At 47.8% G+C, this 6,106-nt stretch overlaps 1 protein-coding gene across 1 annotated transcript in view; it reads right to left on the reverse strand.

The window, feature by feature from the left end:
• INPP4B (inositol polyphosphate-4-phosphatase type II B) overlaps positions 1–2,001 on the reverse strand; it is a 481,293-nt gene extending 479,292 nt beyond the window's left edge. Inside the window, exon 1 of the mRNA XM_073341212.1 lies at positions 1,670–2,001. The gene's annotated coding sequence lies outside the window, so the exon portion shown is untranslated. The remainder of the gene's footprint in view (positions 1–1,669) is intronic.
• Between the last annotated feature and the right edge of the window lie 4,105 nt (positions 2,002–6,106).

Here is a 6,106-nt window from a genome sequence, read left to right on the forward strand (position 1 = left end):
GAATTAGAGGATAGAATGCAAAGTCTCAAGTAGAACCTGTCAGATTTAAGACAAATCAGTAGGAGACATGAACTGCCCTTCCAAACAAACACTAACAACAATTTAAGATTTTTTTATGCTTCTGTATTTCAGCCAACACTTCATTTTAAAAAAAAATTGGCTAGTAATTAATCGATAAAATGGATTAGTGTTTTGATATTAAAGTGATATTGCCAATATTTGTCATTTAGACTTAAGTACGTATCACATCAATTTTTGAAACAAAGACCTCTGAAACACAGATGTGGTGTGCACTATAAATATTAGCCTAGATTTTAATATGGTTTGTACCAACCTGATTTGCCAGCATAAATATTTTCCAGACAAGAAAGATGGAAGGATAAATACATGTTAGATGAAAACATGATTTAATAAACTTTCATGAAAATGTTTTCAATTTCTTTAACTTTAAAGTCACTATACTTAAATTAATATTTAATATAAATCAGTAAGCTGAGAAGTTCATACATAACAAAGGTATCTTACATTCACATTATTTTATAATTTGTGCCTCAGTTTGTGGGAGGAGAAGCGGTATAAGGACTAAGTCTCACTATTATAGGTCACAGCTGTCTTTAACTTATTTATATATAGTGTTTCAGCTTTTGATGTCTACTGCACCCGAACATATGCTGATTAACACCTAACTGTTTGTAACATGGAGATGGGATCCTCTGTTACCCGTCTAAAAAAAATCAAACCACTAGGAGGAGGACTCTATTCCCAACATAACCAGTTAGGTATCAGACTTTCAAATGTCAGGAACAAAATATTTTAAATCACTCATTTAAATCCACTAATCATGGCATTTTTTTAATAACTGCCACAATTTAAAGGAGCACGTTTTGCAACTGCTGAAGAGATGGTAAGAAAAATGTGTAACCTGAAATTAGCTGATGAAATGCATCCGGTACCACAACAGAGATTAGAACGTTCAAACCCCGCATTAAAAGTGAGAGGAACCCCCAGCGGCTTTTGCTAATAAGTTATACGTAGCAGCAGCATCCTGCAAACTAGGCTCATCCTCAGCACTAAATCGGTCTCCCTTTCCCCGGCAACCGCCTTGTTTGGTACCCAGCCGCAAGTCTCCTCAGCAGCCGGGGGCAGAAAGGAGAAGCACCCACCTATCGCCACCCATCCACCCCCTGGCTCTAGCCCCAACGGGGAGAGAAAGAAAGGGTGACAATAAAGAAGAGGGGGGCAGATCCCCCAGCATTAACCGCACCTCGTGAGTGGGCAAGAGCAGGCACGAGTGGGCAGAAGGGAGCAGCAACCTCCACCTACGCGGGGGGAAAGGGGAGCGCAGCAGCTGCCCAGAGCCCCGTGCTTGCTCTCTCTGACCCAAGCAGTTGCAAGCCCCTAACTAAGAAACTCCCCAGAGCCGAGCCAGCGGCGGCTCTGGGGCTTTGGTGGGCGGGGGAAGGTGAGATGCCCAGCCCGGAAGGAAGGCTTTGCAAAGCTCCTGGCTGGGGCACCTTCCAGGCTCTGCTTTTCGGTTAGGACCGGAACATTGAGAAACTTGATTGGGGCGGGAGACGGAGGCTTCACCTGAAGTGCCCCCCTACAGCCCCTGCTTCCCTCCCTACGCAGCCAGAGACCCCGAGCCCCGGCCAGTCTGCGCGGTCATTACCTGGCTCGGAGCAGGGAGCCGGCCGCGCAGAGAGACTCGAGCCGCCTGTCACTCAGCAGCTGGGTAACCTGCTATTTATAGTCCGGAGCCTCCGGCCCAGACCGCGAGAGGAAGCCAGGAGCTGTGGCGCTGCTGGGCAGCGAGACCCGGCCACCCTTTGCCCGCAGCCGCGGCGAGAAGTTGCAGCGCCCGCCTTCCTCCGGGCGCGTCTGCTCCCAATGTCCGCGCAGCCCGTCGGCAGCGGCCCCGGAGTTCGCGCCCCTGGAGGAGCCGCGAGCTGCTGCTGCCGCCGCCGCCCCTGCCTGTCACTGCGCAAAGCAGCCCCGGCAAGCCGCGCTCACAGCGAGGTGACCTGCCGCGGCTGGAGGAGGAGAGAGCGAGCCGGGCGTGTGGGAGGGAGAAGCTGTCGCTTGCCACTCCCCTCCTGGCGTCCAGAGGAGCCGGGCGTCCGCTGCAGCCTCCCCTGGGGCCACAGCCAGGCAGCTCGGGCAGAGCTCCCCGAGCCCGCCCAGCCCAGCAGCCCCCGGGGCACTCCGCCGAGGGGCTGGACGCCAGGGCTCCTCCCTCCACACCTCTAGGAAAGGGTCAAGCCCTGACCTAGCCCCCAGCTCCCCCTCCTGGGGAGAGGCCGGGGCACAGCCAACCAAGTAGATGCACCCTCCTGGCCCAGGGGGGAAGTATTAGTCACACCTCCCCAGAGGTAAAAATGGGGCATTTTAGGAAAAACAACTCCATTAACTACACTGGACTAGAAAAGTATTTGGGGAGGGGATAGGGGTGTCAACACCTTGCTAATGGAGAAGGGATTTTACAAAGAAAACAGGCCTGCTGACATACCTGCTGCCCCACATCTCGCATGAATACTTTGCCCCTCAGCATCTCGCAGGCCTGTCATAACATTATCCAATGCTCAGCAAAGATTAATATGCTATTATGCTGGAAAGTGATAATGGCTGTCATCATGTACACCATCACCATGTGTGTTAGGCTAAATGGAAAGACTAATTCAATGCCATTCATGTGCTGGTAGCTGATGGCAAGAGGAAGCCACCCCCCAAGTCAATGGGTTGCATGGCAAGGCCAATGAGAAGCTAGTTGCAAATACTGGGGTGAGGGGATTGCAAATACTGGGGTGAGGGGATTGATTGGTTGCACAGGAGTGTGAGAGAGAGCCCTCAGTCAGACAAAGAAGCAGTCGAGCACATGGCCATGAGAGGGAGATACAGATGCTGGTGGCACAGAACCCTCTGGAAAGGCAGGCTTGGAATTTGTGAGTAAGGAAACTGCCTCCTGTTTGTTTCTACTGTGTTTGGGGAAACAGGACCTTATGTGTATTCTTGGTAAACAAACACTATTACACCAAAGAAAGACAATACCTGATTTGTAGGCTGCTGGTGTGCCGAGAACACCGTTTGCCATGCAGAGCAGTATTGTCTCCTTGTACTTTTCCACTGAAGTGTCAATATCCATTGTCTGATCTTATACTCATGGGTGGGAAGGGAAGAGAAGAGAGACAGGGATCATCTTTTCTGTTTGTACAGGTCCTAGTCCACGGCTAGGTCTTCTGAGCACTACAATAATACAAATAATTAATTTCTCCTGCCAGAAATAACCTTGCAAGACCCCAAATATTGGCTAGCCATTTAGGCCAAAGAGGGCAACAATGTTCAGTCCATTTTAACTATATAATTGTCTCTTACTGTAACAGACAAGACAACTGAAAGAAGCTAGGGGAAGGAGGCTAATCTGTTTAAAATTCTTTTTACACATTTGACAGCAATTTGTCTATACTATATTTTCACATTAGTAGGACCCAGATGTTTTCAAGTGTTATTGGGATAATGGAACTACAGGTGCATAAATCACTGCAGGATTGGGGCCTCACTTAGGTGTGTATAATCAGATGTGCACAGGCAGACTCCTGCGCCATCACAAAGTCCCACGGGAGATAGAGCTTTGCTGGATGTTTAGGGTCCACTCAAGCAGAGCTGATTGCAGGATCAGGCCTTATTTTTCAGCATAGCAAAACCTACCTTTATAGCCATCCATTGGAGAGCAGAAAAACCTGGTGTATTTTTTAAAATGAATGGTTTTGAAAAAGTACATACTATTTAAAGAGTGTTTTGTCAAGAAGTAAGGCACCAGGAGGGGAGTCTGCTTTTTTAGACTCCGGTATGTTGATGATCTATCATTTTACAGATAATGATGATCAGATCAGAAGTCCCCAAAGTGTGGGGCATACCTCCCTAGGGGGGCACAGCAGGTCTAGGTCAGTCCCTCTCCCCCGGCCACACCCCAGCCACAGCTCCCGCCCTCGCACCTAGCCCCATCCCCAGCATGGCTCAGCACCCAGCTGGAGGCCCTGCTGCAGCTCTGCTACCACCCAGGGCTGAAACTGGGGGAGGAGCTGAGCCACAGCTGGCTGCCAGCCCCCACACTGCATCCCAGTTGCAACTTCACTCCTGCCCCCAGCCACAACCTCAGCCCCTTTACCCCGTCTGCCTCCCCCAAGCCATGCCCCATTCTGGAGGAGGGGTGCGGGGGGGGACAGGACAGCTGTGCTAGAAGAACATACACCCACTATAAATATTAGTACATAGATTTTTAAGTCCAGAAGGAACCATTGTGATCTAGTATGACCTCCTGCATACCACAGGACTTCCTTCTATTAATTCTTGTTTCAAGTTCAACAGCACCCCATTCATAATTTCCTAGAATTCATGTCAACATGGAAACAAAACAAAGCAAAAATACATTTCAGAAAAATCCCAAACCAACCAAAATAAACTTTATTATTATTATGCAGACAACACAAAGACTTATAGCACCAAAACTTTCAGAGTTGGGAACCATATTTAGGCATCAAAATAAATGGCCTGATTTTCAGGGGTGTGGCATTCACATTGAGTTCAATTGGAGGGGGGTGGAATGCTGAGCACCATCGAAAATAAGGCTATTTATTTAAGTGCCTTAATATGGATTTAGGTGGCTGGACCACACTCACCACAAGTGATGCCTCCTCCTGGCCACTCTGGGGGATTAGCTGTTTCCAAGTCTGAGGCCCTTTTCAACTGCTTGCTACACACACAGTTGCCACTGTCTCACTCTTTATGAATCAGCATGCTCCCTCTTCCTGAGCTTGTCCTCCAGCCAGGTCATAGGGCATATTTCCCCCTTCAAGTGTTACTAAAGTATTTCCTTAGCCCCAGCTTTCCCATTCACTGCTCCTATGGTGCCAATTCCCTAGTAACTGGTAGGGGAGCCCATGCCCATCCTCTACTTGGGGGTTTAGCTCAGGAATCCTCTCATCAGCAGCTACCATCTGTTCCATTGTGAACCTTACTGTCTTTTCCCTGAGGCTTTCCAAACCTTCTAGCTTCTCTCTTTCTCTAGGTTTGGGAGCTACAGCACTCCCTCCTCTCAGAAAGGAGCTGTAGGCTACTTGTCTCTCTAGCCCCCCCCCCAATACCACCCTTCTCCCAGAAAGGGATTTCTGTCTCCTTCCCCTTAGCCTTTATCAGCTCTCTAGCTTTATAGAAGCCCTGCCTGTTCCTACACAGGTGAGCTTCCCTTAATTAGGGCTTTCCTAACAGCCTTAATTCTCCCAGGTTGCAGCTTAATAAGTTAATTGCCCCCCTTAGCCTACATTAACCTTTTCAGGGCGAGTATGGGGAAACACACCCTATCACATAGCAAAACAAATCTCTGGGGAAGAATAAATGTTAAACAACAATAAGCTAGACTGGTACTGCTCTCTGCACAGAACTGTCACTGCAGAACAGCTCACTAAAGGGAAATCTGCTAAGATAAGACAGATTCTTACCAAACACAAAAAGAGTGACCAGGAAATCCACATGATATTGCACCTTATGTTGTCATTTACACCTGTGCAAAATTGGTATAAAATGCTACCATTCTGATTTGATTGCATCTTATGCTCACTCTGTATGAAGGTAAATAACAGCATAAGGTGATAGAGAATGAGGGACTGTGGGTAGAAACTGAAAAAAACATAAAGCACTGTGCAAAGCAAGGTTCTGGTCCTGTGAGCTGTTTATATGGGCAGCACTGTGTACCCACTGATTTCAGTGAGGATCTGGGCAGAAGTCTGCCCACACAGAACTTGCAGGAGCAATACTCAAGAGAGGAACAATTGTATAACAAATATGACATAGGTGAAACTGCAGCTGAGACACTTTTCCTACTACAGTGTATAAAATACAACAGATGATGGGCGGGAAACATTTCCTCAGGTTATCAGAAATGATCAATGACTTTCCATCATAAGACAATGAGGACAAACAATGTGTGAACCCTGGAGAAAGGAAAGAAACAGCAGAGATAGTATCACACTGTAGCAATCTGCTACCAAATCAGAAATGGGCAAACACAACATGAAGCCCTATCTTGGGTAAATTGTTCCTATTGCTGTCAGAT

Source organism: Lepidochelys kempii, chromosome 4 (assembly GCF_965140285.1).
Source record: "Lepidochelys kempii isolate rLepKem1 chromosome 4, rLepKem1.hap1, whole genome shotgun sequence".
NCBI classification, from domain to species: domain Eukaryota; kingdom Metazoa; phylum Chordata; order Testudines; family Cheloniidae; genus Lepidochelys; species Lepidochelys kempii.